Genomic DNA, 16496 nt, shown 5'->3' on the forward strand with positions numbered 1-16496 from the left:
GAAATTCCTGACTCATAGTCGAAAAGCCTAGAGTGGTACAAAAGCTAAATTTTCACTGCACAAAATTAGCACACTTTAGATTTTAGGGCCAAAAAGGTTATAACGGTAAGTTAACCCTGAAATCTTTTTTGTAGACTTTTACATGCGAAAAACATGTAGTTAACTTATATAGGTATAGGATCTGTTATCCAGAATGCTCGGGACCTGGGATTTTCCAGATAATAGATCTTTCCGTAATTTGGATCTACATACCAAGTCTACTAAAAAATCATAAAAACATTAAACAAACCGAATAGGCTGGTTTTACTACCTATAAGGATTAATTCTATCTTAGTTTGGATCAAGTACAAGCTACTGTTCTATTATTACAGAGAAAAGGGAAATCATTTATTAAAAATTTGGATTATTTCGATAAAATAGTCAGACTGCCTTCCTATAATTCTAAGCTTTCTGGATAACGGAACCTATACCTGTAATTGCATCCATTTAATGACAAAGTAAGCAGTGGGTTTTTGAAAACACAACATAGTGACCTGTTCCTGTCAACATTGCTTTAAAATGACTAAACGGTAAGGTGATTACAGAAAAATATATTTTTTTGCGTACACATACTAAAACCACAAATTCTCAATTAAACATGAATGCTATGCTTGGCTAATGGGATTTTCTAGTCCATTTATAAACAAGCCCATATTGGGGAGGTTATTAACACTTGGGGGCAGATTTATCAAAGGGCGCGTTGTGTAAAAGAGATTTTTTTTGTTTATACTATACCCAGAAGCTGGAAATAGCTTGAATCTGAAAATACTCCAGCTAAAGCCCGTCTATGTCATGTAGAAGTCAATGGCAGAGGTCCCTTGAACCATTTGAACATGTTAATAGCCTTCATGATGTTTGTTTGTTTTTCCTGTGGGTTTTGCTCCAAAACTCAATTAATTCTAGCGAGTCTTTCCATGGAAAACTTGATTAATTCGAGTAGTCAGGTTTTTCACCCCAAATTCACTGATTCAAGTTTTTTTACATTCGTTTTTTCATAAATTAAAAAACTTGAGTTTATTCGAGGTATAAAAAAAACCTTCCAAAGCTAACAAACTCGAACTTTGATAAATAACCCCCTTAATGTTTTTTGTAAAAAAAAAAACGTAAAAACACACTGTGGCAACAGACTCCAGATTTAATATCCATAAATTAGAGCATAAATCTGACACAAAAGATACAGATATTGTTTAAATATTAAATCCTATTGCCACCCTATGTGGCTTAACTGATAAGTTTACAGGAATGAAGAGGAAAGCATTTAAAATCTATTTGGCAGTGACGAGCTTTGAATAAAGCTAAAAATACTGCAAGTGTTCTTTAAAAAAAAAAATGCAAATATAGAAAATGAGAATCTGATTGCTTTACAGGTTAAAACTAGCCAGCTTTTTTAAAAACTGCGTTGTGTGACTCCACTGGAAATAGTTTAGTTTATAAAGGATTCAAAAAAGTAAATGCACTTAATCCGTTCTTCAGTGCATACAATAGAGGAGTCAAAGCTTCAAGACAAACTGGTCGTGAGACAAATGACAACTCCAAGTCATTGACTGACCGGATATTGCTCTTAAATGTCAAACTTAATGTGAACCAGGACCTAATGGAATACATCCTCGAGTGCTTAGAGAGCTTAGTTCAATTTTAGTTAACCCACTTCCCCTCCCCCAGTCATTTTTTATAGTATGGTAAGGTAACTGTTTTGGAAACATAAGTTTAACCTCTTTGGTGGGCAAATGATTTGTTATGGGGATTGAAATTATGAGCAGTAACCAGCATAACTTTATGAAGGACAGATCATGTCAGACCAATTTTAATTGCTTTTATGGTGGAGTAAGAATTTGGCAAAAACCGAATAGATCACATCTACTGGAACCCACTGTCCAAAGACTTTGCTACAGATGTATCAAACAGGATATTTTTGAATGAGTCCAAAGAAGATATGGAGATCAAAGACAATAGGCAGTAGCTAGGGATCTACACGCAGCAGCACTGATATTGGGTGCATGCTGGAGACTTGAGCGCTGTTGTCTTTAAACAAGTGCATGGAATGGACAAGTAGGAAAAACCCACACTTTGGAGTTCTAACATGTTTGATTATATTGATAGCAATGAACATTACTACATTATATTCTTTACGTAGGATTTAAATTTCTAACTTAACAGTGGTTCAGAATTATACTATTAGGATTGATGCATCAATTGATGCACAATAAAATCAAAATCATGATGGGCGTCTTGTAAATTGCAGCTCAGGCAAGACGTAGTGGTAATAACAAGCAGTCTGTATTTCTTTGGCATTGCTAGTATTCTGGGCTATATACCCTTTACATTAAGCATAATGATTGTATTTGTTTGAAGGGAACATCACATTGATAATGTATTTAAATTGTCATCTTGCAGCAGTGTTAATTTTATGCAAATTTGCAGAGAAAGTCTGTTCTTTTTTAGTTGTAATATTGGTGTGTAAGCAGACATTTCAGGTAATTTTGCCTGGTCATGTGCTTTCAGAAAGAGCCAGCACTTTAGGATGGAACTTTAGGATGGCAGGTTGTTGTTTCTCCTACTCAATGAAACTGAATGTGTAGCAGTGGGACCTGGATTTTACTATTGAGTGCTGTTCTTAGATCTACCAGGCAGCTGTTATCTTGTGTTGGGGAGCTCCTATCTGGTTACCTTCCCATTGTTCTGTTGTTAGGCTGCTGGGGGTGATATCACTCCAGCTTGCAATACAGCAGTTAAAAGTGAAGTTTATCAGAGCACAAGTCACATGACTGGAGACAGCAGGGAAACTGACAATGTCAACCCCTATGTCAGATTTTAAAAATATATAAAAAAAAAAATGTTTGCTCTTTTGAGAAATGGATTTCAGTGTAGAATTCTGCTGGAGCTGCATTATTAACTGTGTTTTGAAAAAAACATTTACCATGACCGTATCCCTTTAAAAAGGGATGCATTTCCTTGGGAAAAAAGCTTCCCCTAATATATGCCCCAAAAGTAGAACACAATGTTGAAAATTTGGCTTTCAGAAAGGATGCGCACACTGGCACAGCGTTTAAAAAAAAAAAAAAAAAAAAAAATCTTATTGTAATCAGTATTTTTTTTTTTTTTCTTTTACAAAAGTAAACTTTTATATAGATTTATGGCTTATTCTTAAAAACAGTACAGCTGTAAGTGGTTTTCATGTTTATTTTAAAGTTTCTAAATGATTTGCTTTTAATTTTGCCCGGTTTCCAGCTTCCAATTTAAAATGTTTTCTGTCTGACGGGGTCAATGATCCTGGCAACCAAACACCTGTTGCTCTGTTTTATCTGTATTTTTGTAATTTCCAGTCTCACAGCCACGGTCTGGTTGTAACGTTAAGTGGGACCCTACCAACCAGGTAAAAGCTGAAATTACAACTTGAAGAGTTGTTAAAAACCGTTAAACTATTCCTACCCCCCCATTAAGAGAAATTGGAAATGATCGTAAAATATTTTTATTATACAAAGTTTGTGACAGATCATTGTTGCACATGTAGGCTTGCTAAGCACATTTTCAACACTGTTTTTACTGTTAAATCAGACATTTTCTTCAGTGTATGCAAAAGTGGAGGCAGAGTTCTAAGATCCACCTGGTAGCTACATTGTTTGATAGGCTCAATCTAGTCAGTGGCTGACACAGGATATTATGCATAAAGCTTTATTAAAAATGTAATGGGAACAAGGGGCTAGATGGAATACACCCTTGGGTATTGAGAGAGCTTAGTTCTGTTTTAGACCGGCCTCTATTTCTGATTTTTTTTTCTCAGTATGGTGCCTATCGATTTGAGGAAAGCTGATATAATTCCTATATTTAAAGAGGGATTACGAGCTCAGACTGGTATTAGGCCAGTAAATTTGACATCCGTGGTGGTCAAATTATATGAAGGCTTGTTAAAGGATCACATTCAAAATTATGTTCTGGAGAGATTGGAATTCATGAGCAGTAATCAGCATGGCTTTATAAATGATAGGTTATGTCAGACAAATTTGATTCTTTTCATGATGAGGATAGTGTGAAGCTGGACCGTGGGGGTCCAATAAGTGTGATCCATTTGGATTTTGCCAAAGCATTTGATACAGTGCCCCACAAACGACTGCTTTCTAAACTAAAGGCTGCTGGGCTTAATGAAGTTGTTTGTACCAGATCCTGTAGCCAATTTCCTATCCATGTGCAGAGGGTGGTTGATGGATTCTCTACATGGAGTAAAGTTCCTTAAATATTTGGAAAGGGGTTTTGTTTATAGTGAGAGCTTACTTTGTGAAATTATTTTCCCTGAATCGGTTGTACAGGCTGATACATTGGATAACTTTAAGAAGGGGTTGGATAGCTTTTTAGCAAGTGAGGGAATATAGGGTTATGGAAAATAGCTCATAGTACAAGTTGATCCAGGGATTGGTCTGATTGCCATCTTGGAGTCAGGAGGGAATTATTTTGTCCCTCTTGAGGGAATCATTGTACCAAACCATAAATACCCCCCCCATTGTGCCAAAACCATGCCACTGTGACGTCATAGAAAAAATATATATTTGTTTAAAACTTGGATGTGTTTGCAGTGGTATTTTTGATCTATTCATGCTATTTATGAATTTGCGAATTGATCTCAATTATACTATAAAATTGTATAGAGCTGTGTATGATCGTAATGCTATATGTTATACAGACATACATTTTTGGAAACTTCCATTAAAGCTAATTTTGCAATTGATTTGCTAAATAGGATTTTGAGCCAAGCAGTGGTTTTTGTTTTGCATTTTAGGTACAAAGTTCTATTTAGCAAATCAATTGCAAAATTAACTTTAATGGAAGTTTCCAAAAATGTATGCATGTATAGCATTACTATGATACGCAACCCTATAAGTAAAACTAACCTTTAAAGTACGGTAACCCAGGTGCAAAATAACCCCAAAAATATGTGTTCTTTATCTTCAAAAGTGGGTAATAGTAGTTAACATACCCGATATTCTAAATGAGTCAGGTGTACAAACTCTGGGCCCTGCTCTCATAGGGAGCAATTCCAATCAAGCCACAAGCAAGAGCGACACCCACATGTCCAACCATATGGCCCAAGTGTATTGCCCAAAATCCATAGCTAATGGTTAAACTGCGTCTAGTTGATCAAATAGCAAGCACTTTTGGAACCAGCCTATATAAAGGTAAAAAACACGTACTGATAGGCTCGGTTCCAAACTACTACAAAAAATGTTTAAAAAGTGTATTTGTTTGAGTCCAACAATGACCAAGGGCAAGGATATCTAAAGGAAGAGGCAGATGGGAAACAGAAAGAAGATTAAGTCGCCATTGCCAAAAATCCCCAGGTTGTATGTACAAACTGCCTCTGTTCTTTTATACCTTTTCCTTCCAAGCACGTACACTGTATGTGCTGGCAAACTAGGGCTCAATCTGCCAAGAACGTACCATGTATGTTACTTTGTAGATGAGTCATTCTCTCTGCATCGGCAGCTTTTGCTACTTCCGCAGAGCGTCTGGAGGAATGACCTTGCCTTGGCGACGAGGCTGGGGCTGTCACGTCGGTTGTGTTTTTTTTTGCACTTGCACAGGCATACATTTATATATTTACACATTTTTAGTGAAGATTGCTCTTTTTTAATTTGGCACACTATTGCTTCCTTTTGCAAAAACATTTTGGTGGGATTTGTCAATGTAATTTCCAAAAATATATGGTGTTTTTGAATTAGTGTATACGTAAGCATGAAAGATGTATTTACCAACATTGTGGAGGGGGGATATGTACTTTTTCTTAAAACACATGATTTTCCAGGGTTACCATGTCTTTTGTAGCATTACCCTGCATAAAATGCAGTCAATGTGCTTTTGAAGTACTGTAGCTGGATGATGGATCATATGGCGTGTCTTCTTTTTGGGGCCCCTAGAGGCCACATACTTAGGTAAACCTATGCACATTGGGCATCAAACTATTCAGTGGACCCCTGGCCTTCATATTTAGGGTGGTTTATCTGGATACCTAATGGTATGTGGGAGAGAGGATGCTGCGAAGTGGAAGCTTTGAGGTCATTTTTAAAAACTGGTAACTTTAAGCATTGTGGCAGAGTTGTTTGGAATAGAAAGACATAATTTATTATTTTGTGTTTTTTCTGAAAATTTATAGGTTTTAGGGTAAACCCACCCTTGAAATTAGAAATGTTTAGCTTTTGCTTTGGAATATAAATCAGAAATGTCCAAAAAAACTATACAGATTTGGTATTGGCGTGTTCTGGAGACATGGGCCTTTCCCAATCAGTTGTAATTTCATGAAATACATTATCTACTTTAACTATTTATTAATATTTATATAATAGAATAAATGGTTTTTTTGACAGAAGCTTATAACTTCTTACAGAAGTGGAATTGCATCAAAATCCTAGCATGTCATTATTATTAACATTTACTTATATAGCGCCAGCATATTTTGCAGCGCTGAATATTATGAAAGTTTTAGGTTGTTCTGGGAAAAAAAACAACTAAGTCCCCTCCAGGAAAGGTCCTTAAAATGAAAGAGCACAAAATGTTCAACTGTCTGGCAGCAAAACACACATTAACCTTTTCACTGTCTGATGTATGCACAAGTTGTGCTATAAATACAAATGTTCATAATCAGTAGGTTCAGGTGGGGGTGGAATTGATCACTGCCTAGTAATTGGTACTGTGAGGTAAACTGAAGTAAATAATTTACTCTTTGGGGAATCTTGCTGGTGATCATAAATGCTATGAAGTGTACTACCCAGAACATTTGGGTTATAATGTACAAGCTTTTAACATGATCCATGCTCTTGAAGAGCCTCAGTTGCAGGTTTTCCCGACAGTACTTTTAATTTACCTATATAAAACAGGAATAGTCTGAAAAAGTTTGTATTTAGATGGTAGGGATGATAATATGAAGAGGGAATACAAAATTACATTTTATCGCAAGATTAATTTTTACCCAGAAATCCTAAACCTAGTGGTTTTCCCCAAAGTGCATGTATAAAGCTCAACTGCATACCAAAAATAATTTGTATTGTGAAATTACGTAATTCAAGTTCATACATTTTGATTTATTATACATTGTACAGGTATGGGATCTTTAATTTTCTGGAATGCTTGGGACCCAGGGGTTTTCTAGATAATTTTTTCTGTAATTTGGATCACCTTTCCGTTAAGTTTGCCAATAAACGAATTAAACATGAAATAAAACCAAAAGGATTGTAAAAAAAAAGTACTGTTATTACAGAGAAAAAGAAAACCATTAAAAATGTATAAATTATTTGCTTAAAATGGAGTGTATCTAATGAATAATAAACAAAACAAATTTAATGTGGAATATATGGCTATTTAGAGAAAGTATGCTACATATACAGATGAAGCCACTTGGATTTGTGAGTTAAATGCGTCATGACTCAGAGTTAATTGAAGAAACTGTGTTATCTAAAGTTATCTTATCTCATTTAATGCATTTAACCTTTTCATTAGCATACCAAAGCACCATTGTTCACAATGGTGAATGCTTTAATTAGATGGGATGTTGTGACACAGTTTTCTGTGTTAAATGAGATAAATGGGATATCTGTGTTTAGTTATTCTGTGTCAAACAGACAAACCAAAGTGGCTGCATCTGTACTGGTAAAATAACACCAACCATCGAAACCTCCCCTTAAACCCCACCCCTCCCTGTTTTCTTTTTTTCTTTTTTCCCCTTGTATAATTACAAGTTCATAATAAAAACGAAACTTGCACTATACAGAACATAAAAATACTAAGAATGTATATCAGAAATGTTCTTTATTGTATTGAAAGAAAAGAAAAATACATATTGTGAAGTATGTGTAAATATTTCAATATACACAAAGTTAAAAAAAAATATGGGATTGTATCCCTTCAAGGGCTGCTTGCTTGGAACTTCATACTGACTTGAGCTAGCACCAGGGTAACACTGCTGCAGACCAGCAACACCAAGGTTTCTTATGAAAATAGTGTGCAATTTAAACAACACGAACAGCCAATGTAACATTTCTGTCCCCATCGTTAATTCTATGGGGACCCAAGAGTTACTTAGCCGTTCATACTGTTTTGATTTTTTTTCATAAGAAATATTGGTGTTGCTGGTCTTTTGCCATATTTGAACTATAGTAGAAACCCAATTTTTATGTACCTTGCAACTACACCAATTATTTGCTGTCCAGTGCAGGTAAGCAGCATTGGTTTTGTTTTTTTCCACATTTTAGTTTTTGGCTGAATTCAAGGCACGTCTGATTTTTATCTGATATCCAGGTAGGTGAGAGTACATAATCATGGGTTACCACGGGTGGCCTGCAATTTATAGTTGGGGAGGTCCCAAAATATATGCCACTGCCGCCTCATGTATTTTTTTGCTGATTCAAGGCACATATTCTATTTGTCTCAGTTACCAACTCACAATATATAAAGTATAATAGTTATGACACAGCTGATTAGTAACTAATTCAGATTCACATTACATTGTTTAGAAAGCATTTCAGTTTGCATCCGAATTGAAGAATCAATCGACTGTCGGATCGCACCAAAATCGTTCATGTAGTCCTACCCTTAAAGGAATTGTTCAGTGTAAAAATAAAAACTGGGTAAATAAATAGGCTGTGCAAAATAAAAAAATGTATCTAATGTAGTTAGTTAGCCAAAAATGGAATTTATAAAGGCTGGAGTGACTGGATGTCTGATACAATAGCCGTAACACTAATCCTGCTTTTTAGCTCTCTTGGTTTACACTGACTGGTTACCAGGCAGTAACCAATCAGAGACTTGATAGGGGGGGGCACATGGGTCATATCTGTTGTTTTTGAATCTGAGCTGAATGCCGAGTATCAATTGCAAACTCAATGAACAAAAATGTACCATGTGGCCCCCCTTTAAGTCGCTGACTAGCTCAGAGTTAGAGAGCTGAAAAGCAGGAAGTAGTTTAGTTTTCTGGCTATTACGTTACACAATCAGTCACTCCAGCCTTATACATTACATTTTTGGCTAACTATATTAGGAACATTTTTTTATTTTGCACAGCCTATTTACCCTGTTTTTATTTTCACACTGAACTGTTCCTTTAAAGAACAAACCAAAATATCTTCCAAACATACCAAAAAAGCACTTAAAGCTGCTTTTGCTTAAAAGGTGGTTTTACACGATATTAGGGTGTGGGGGCTCAAATATTTCAGAACCCTTTAATTTGCGTGTTTTCCTAGCATGTCAAATTAAAACTATGTGCATGGGCACATTGAAATAAAAATATCGGTGCAAAATTTCACTATTTTTAAATAAACTGGTCTAGGGTCTAAATTATGAATGCATGGTGTATGGGCTGTTTACTTTTTTAGGATACTGGTATTAGCAGTAGAACTATGGAGCTCTGTTCTGCCAAGTTCTGTACTGTATTTGATGTGCCAGATTTAAATCGCCTTCACTGAGTGTAAATCCAGACTAATGACAGCTGGTAATGATAATGCAGTGGGAAATAGACAAAAAACCCTTTTTATCATTGCTTTTAAATTCACATAAAGTACCACATTACTGTATATATCTTCTAAAACTGGCCAAACTGCCAACCCTTGAGCAGTTTGTCATAAAGAAAGTTTCTTAATCATTTTTCTAAATAAAATATGTTAAAAAACAAAAAAAGTAGGGTTATACCTTACATGCAATGTTTAACTGGGTAGGGGACAAGTTTAAAGAGTGGAAAACAGTGTGCATCGCTATTTAAAATATTACTTGACTTTCACTAAACAGGTACCAAAGTCCAGCCAATACTTTGGTCCAAATAAACCTCCGTTATAAATGAAAACCAACAATTGATAAGCATTTGCAGTCACGAGTTGTACTAAAAACAAAGCACTGCTTAATTGAAATTTCATTGGTTTCCATGGTTTTCATGCGTTGTAGCAACTTAAGCTTCAAAGTACATAAGCGCAGGAAAGTTGCAGAAAGAGGAGCTCAACCTGCACCTACCGACGACCCGCAAGCATTGTGTAAAAGTCAACCCGAACCCACCGACCCACACATCACTAGTGTTTGACAGCTTTTAATTAATTGCCCAGAGAGACCATAAAAATTGGTTTAATATTGAGCATAACTTTTTACATTTTACTAATATAAAGTACAGAACAGCACATTTATGGATTGTTAATACTGGCACCAATTTTCCTTCTAATTTATAGCGCGCTACAAAAGTAAAACAATTACCTCGTGATTAATTGTATTTTCCTGTCAACTAGTCATGTGGTTTAATTTGAAACAATCCCATAGTCGCAATAAAGAAAGCCGCTTATATCCTGGATAGAAAATCAGGGCAGTTTTATAAATGTCACACCTGTCGCACAAAACACAAAATCTGACCAGCAACATTAATTACCTTTAGATCAAACTGCTTAGCATCACGGTGCAAACCAGCTGTTGTGAAATTCATTAGTGCTTAGCTGCCAAAGCATTTTCTTCCTGTAGCAATTGGGTTTGTTCTTTGTAATGCTGGGAGCAATTAGCTGGAATGGGCACAGCTGTTAGAGGCTGCTCCAGCAGTGCTTATAAAAAAGGCAGTGATTGCATTTAGGCACTCTCAGGCAGATACTCTAATGGGTTCTTTTTTACTTGGGCATTTTCTCTATCCATTAAGAAAAAAAAAAAGCAGCACAAATTAAATGGTTAGAAGATCCTATTGGTCACCTCTGTGGTTTGATTGTAACAAATCTATAGCACCTGCTGCCCAAGCATTACACTGTTAATTTTCATTTGTCATTTAATAGAGTTTACGCAACAGCAGCAATATCATGTACAATTTAGAGATAAGAAACATTGATTATAGTTGTATAGCATACTGTACAAATAAGCCTTTCTAATAATAAGAAATTATTGTACAGGTATGGGATCCATTATTCAGAAAGCTCAGGATTATGGAAAGACCATCTCCCATTTTATCCAAATAATTACATTTTTAAAAATGATTTTCTTTGTAATAATAAAACAGTACCTTGTACTTGATCCAAATTAATATATAATTAATTGGATGCAGACCCAGCCTATTGGGGTTATTTAATGTTTACTTGATTTGCAGAAATCCCCAGGACCAGATCCTATACCTGCACAGGCTTTATTTTCTCCATCGTTATGTATTCTCACATCTTATACATAAAATGTTACTGAGAATGCATTTTTTTTTTCCAAAAAGATAAATGACTACTAAGGGTAAGTTATTTAAGAAAGGTATAGCTGTTCTGTGTGCAGTTTTGCACTTCTCAGGCAGTTGCTCACTGCCTCTTGAACACATTTTTAGGAGAGAATTGCCTGATGACCACTAAGGCGAGTAAGGTGGAAAGTGAGCACTGTGCCTTCCTAATAATGCCAACAGGTTTCTCCTCACAGTATGTACACTGCATGGTTGCATACTGTATACAAAATGTGTTTTGTTTTTCATCTTTATACAGTGTCTGTCTTATAGTAATTTTTACTGCAGAAATATTCTTCCTCGATGTTTTAATTTTATAGCATGACTTTTATTATTTTTCTTATTAATGCTGTGTTCTACTTCAGAGACAGGCAGTTTGATATTTATCTTTCCCTTAGTCAAATTCATCTAAGCATGGAAAATGTGATTAGTAAACAATAGCTGATGTCACATTTTCTTTGCAAAAAAATTGGTCTGAAGAGCTCACATAGAAAAAACATCTCAAAACTGCAGCTGATCACATCTCATTAATATTAATGATTATTTTGTCACCACCCCAGTTTTGCCAGCCATGATTGCCATCCTTAGCCTTTCCACCCCTTCTTTTCGGTCTCTTATTCGTTAAATGTAATTTTTTTTAAATTTAGTGTTTTTTCAGTTTCTTTAGAAGCAGATTCAGAATAAAATATGTACAGTATTTCTTTTCACATGACCAATGCTATTTGTTAGAAAATTTTCCATCTTTGTGATTGATCCCTAATGTGTTTTCTTTAGGAGCAGTTGTATGACCTTTTGTGAAAAGTTACCTTTCTCACTTTTTATCATCACAGAAAATCCTTTTTGGACAACTTTGCTCATAGATATGCATTGTGATAATTTTCCCACAATTTAAAATGTAATAAAAACCTTACACAAACAACAGAACATACGCTACACTGCAAGAATGTAAAATAGCAAAGCCCAATATAAAACATCTTTAGCAAACCCCTTTATAATCGCATATTGTTGGTTTCAAATTTCAAACTTGATCTAGAGGGAACATTAGCAGAAATATTTATCAGAAGCATATTTTTCTATTCATTGTGAGCAGCCACATAACCAACCATTGGCAGGAATGGTCTAAAGCTCAAAGGATTTTAGAGACGGAAATGGGTTGTGTGCAGTGGTAAATAGTGCCTTGGGAATCTGGGCTTGGAACCGTTGCCTGCCTGAATGGGTAAGACCAGCTATAAAGTTTGGGGATGGTTTTTATTGTCTATCAGTCCATTGGTTCCAGTGAGAAGTAAACCTTATTGCTACAGCATGGGATTACATTCTTGACAATTTATTCTTCCTACTTTGTGCATGTGGGTATTGTTGTTATCATGCTGAAACAGGAAGATTTTTCCCCAAACTTTTGACACAAAGTGAGTTAATGTGCTAAGCTAGTTTTCTGAGATGTAGAACTCCCTAATTTACACACAACCCTGTCTTCATCCCAACTGGACACTTTTTGGATGATTTGGAACACCAAGTGCAAGTTAGGATCCAGCAGCAGTATCCATCACAATGCTGTTTGGGCTGAATTGACAAAAATCCCATACAATGGAAAACCATCCCAGCAAAGGTCAGTCCAACTTCATATTGATACCACCTTTCAATGAGATGTTGGCCAGAAAGTCGTCTACACACTAGCCCATATATGGTAGTATAACAGTATTGAAAAGAATCCAGCGTGATCTAGCATTCACACCAACTCTCAAAAGACGGTGAAAGCCAAAAGGCAGGGGAGCAATGAGGCTGTGACCTACGATGCAGCAGACCCTGCAGTCTGGGCGACCCTGTCATTCCATACCCTGTGACCGCTGGGTCTGCAACGTAGTTGTGCCACTGATTAAGGCTGTCTGTGCACTATGCAACTAAAATGCCCTCCCCTTTAAAGTAGTGAAACTAAACACTCTTTATAAGAGCTGGAGGAGATCTGCTTGTTTCTCTACTCAAAATACCTGGGTGTGTTGTATTGATAATAGTAGTGTTGTCTTATTCCTTAATATTTTTACCCTGTTATCAACAAGTCCTTATCCTAAATCATTGGTTATGGATTAAATGAAACTTGTAGGGCTCTTACAGACGAGCGTTTTTACCTGCGCTCCCCTGTGTTCAGTTTTTCTGCGCTCAGCCGCAGGGGAGCGCAGTAATAGACTCATAACATTTTTTCCAATGGGGCTGTACTCACACAGGTGCGTGCAGGCGCCGAACGCAGGTTGAGACGCAACATGCTGCATTTTTCCTGCGTTCGACGCCTATGTGAGTACAGCCCATTGGAAAAAATGTAATGTGTCTATTCCTGCGCTCCCCTGCGGCCGAACGCAGAAAAACGGAACACAGGGGAGCGCAGGTAAAAACTCTCGCCTGTTAGAGCCCTTAATCTTTGTTTCTAAGTGGTTTGGCAGTTAAGCTTTGGGAAAAACAACTGCATAGCAGGGTTGTCAATATTTAGTGCATGTATCAAATTTAATCAATGTTTTAATTTATTAACATGCCTGTATGATTATGCAAATAAACTCGCCACAGCTGAAAAGTTTGTCTCCTATGCTTTTGCTGTAACTGACTCATTACAAATTGTAAATCCTTGATGGCTTACTAATGAATGAAATAGCCGTACAGTTTTGTTAGAAACGCTAGTGATAACAATCTGGAAGATACAATGAAACAAAAGGCAACTAATCTCTCTTAGGATTCTGATTTTCATGGTGCCTTGACAACTTACTGCCAGCCCCCTCTTTTCTCTAGAATTATGAATCGAAGTGCAAAAAAATGCAGAAAATTGCATTTTAAAAATGCAGTAACGTTGCTGCAATGAAGAATAATTCTAAGCACATATAAGTACAGGCTATGACTAAGTGCCCATAAGGCACGAAACGCGTAAGGCCACCCTCTGAGATGATTCTTTCTGTACGATAAAACTTTTTTATTTGCATCTATTTTTTGGAGTGAAGTCCAGTTTTTGTGCCAGCCTACCACTGCAATTCGAACACACATAAGTACAGACTGGCAAAATATAATGGAATCCATTAGCTAATGCTTTTTGTGCACTCAAACCTGCATCTCAAAAGCTGAGAACTTGTTTAAGAGCTGTTACGCTTGCGGAACCAATACATCACAGCCATCTTTAATCTATCTATTTAATCTCGGACTTTGAATTCACAAATTTTCTTGCTGAACTTTACTTTGAAAAAGAGCAATTCCTTTACTAAAATTATCAAGTCCGTGACCCAATGGGCCATGCTTATGTTTTTTTTGTTTTTTTTTTAAATAAAATTATGAACTAAAGTATTGGGGACAAAAAGGTAGTATAACAAGACCCTTAAAAGGGTTTAAAGGTTTTTGTGTTCGAGTCTTGTTCTGACTCTCAACCAAATTAACCATAGGGCTAGCATCAAACAGTCTAATCAACATGCCAACTTCAATGACGTTTATATCAGTGATAGCTCACCAAAGCGATCATAAATCACAAATACATATTTGAAATGAAAATCAATGTACATATGCTTTTACAGACTGTTTAAAGGGGCAGTATACTGGCTTTTTCAACATCAGTTCAACGAATAGAGCTTGTGTGGCACATCCTTTTTGCCTGCTCTGTTTAATGTGTACCTTGATAATCTGATCATTTTTGTGCTAAATAGGGCAAAATTTGATATTGACAGTGTCACCTTCTGCTTTCCTTTCATACCAGTACAATTAAAACCAATTAACAGTCCATTTAGAAGCCCTTTGTATAACTTTGTATGCGTTTTATTACAATAAGCAACAGCTATACCCCCGAACAATGTAGATCTCTCAAAAAATATATAGCTTAAAACCGGTCATACAGTATGTAAAACCCTGCTTCATTTAAATAAACCATTTTCATTATATACGTTTTTAGTAATATGTTGCCATTTGATAATCCTAAATAGATCATTTTAAGAACTAAGGGACACCCCCTGGGATCCTACGATTTACAGTGAACGCAAACAAACAACCGTACATGTTGGGTCACTGGACAAATTTCAGTCATCGGCTTCCACACTTCTTCTTCTTACAGTTAGAGCTGTAGTATTTGTGGTGATTTTTCTGAGGGAGCACAAAGAATATCATAAATGGTGGCTCAAAGTAATAGATGTAAAAGGGCATTATTAACTGATATATTGCTGAAGTATTTGGGGGTAAAGTTTTCCTTTAATTTATACAGAGGGCTCCTCAGTAAAAATAAAGACCAGCTTAAACACCACTTTACCGTGGCCTGTTGAAATTTTCTTCTTATAAAAGTAAGCTATATTTACATGTAAACTAGGCATTTTCTTTTTTGGTAGCACTATTTTTAAGACGGTTATATCCACTTTTTTAATTATTGTATAATTATCTGCTGCTAAAACTTATGAAATTGAATCAAACAACTGTGTTTCAGTACTGAGACAGAGAAACTAAGTGTTGTTTATCAGATACTTGAGGTGATGGCAAAATGAAATGAGAATGTGTAATTCTAATTTGCACCTTTCTCTCGTGTGCCCAAAGTATCTCCTTGCCTTTGCCGGCACTTCAGACCCATGACAGGGATATGTTTTCTGGATGTGCTGCTAACAGATGTGGCAGTCACTCTTATGGTGTTTTTATTCTCACAGTATGCCACTCTTGTTCTAAAGTTTCCTTCTTGTATGTGGACTACAAGAGAGCAGCATATGATAATTAAACATTATCACCCTTGTACAAATGTTTCACAGCAGGATCTGAATAGGGTTTTCAGCAAATCTTTAACCTCCAATCATTTTGACTTGTTCTTGATAGCTGAATACCCAGGTGTGGGTTTCCAAGTCACATAGTTTGTGCCATATGTCTAATATCTATAATAAGTGGCTAATTAATATGCCAGTCTTTTACATTTTGAAAACCACTCAAGCTTTACAGGAAGGGAGATAACGCGATCTATCTAATGTAATTGCTCTAAAAAAATATCTGAGCAATTATCATTTACTTATATGTCATGCTCTAGTCCTTTACTTCCTCTGGCAGGTTAATGAACATGGTAAATATAGGTGGCTGTTTTTGTCTAAATTATCTCTTTCCAAAGAAGACAAGCTACGATTTAAATCATATACTTTGTTGTACGGTGGGGATTACACTTCTTCCCAGCTGTGTATAAAAAAGTAAGTTTGATATTTTCTCAAATGTCTCCTATAAACTCATGAAGCTGAGAAGGTTTCAGGATATGCTTTAATTTTCATTACCTCAATTAACACATCAC

At 36.0% G+C, this 16496-nt stretch overlaps 1 protein-coding gene across 1 annotated transcript in view; it reads left to right on the top strand.

Moving 5' to 3' along the window:
• Positions 1-16496, top strand: part of elavl2.L (ELAV like neuron-specific RNA binding protein 2 L homeolog) — a 105040-nt gene that overhangs the window by 80473 nt on the left and 8071 nt on the right. The gene's annotated exons all lie outside the window — the stretch shown is intronic.

This window comes from Xenopus laevis, chromosome 1L (genome assembly GCF_017654675.1).
Source record: "Xenopus laevis strain J_2021 chromosome 1L, Xenopus_laevis_v10.1, whole genome shotgun sequence".
NCBI lineage: Eukaryota > Metazoa > Chordata > Amphibia > Anura > Pipidae > Xenopus > Xenopus laevis.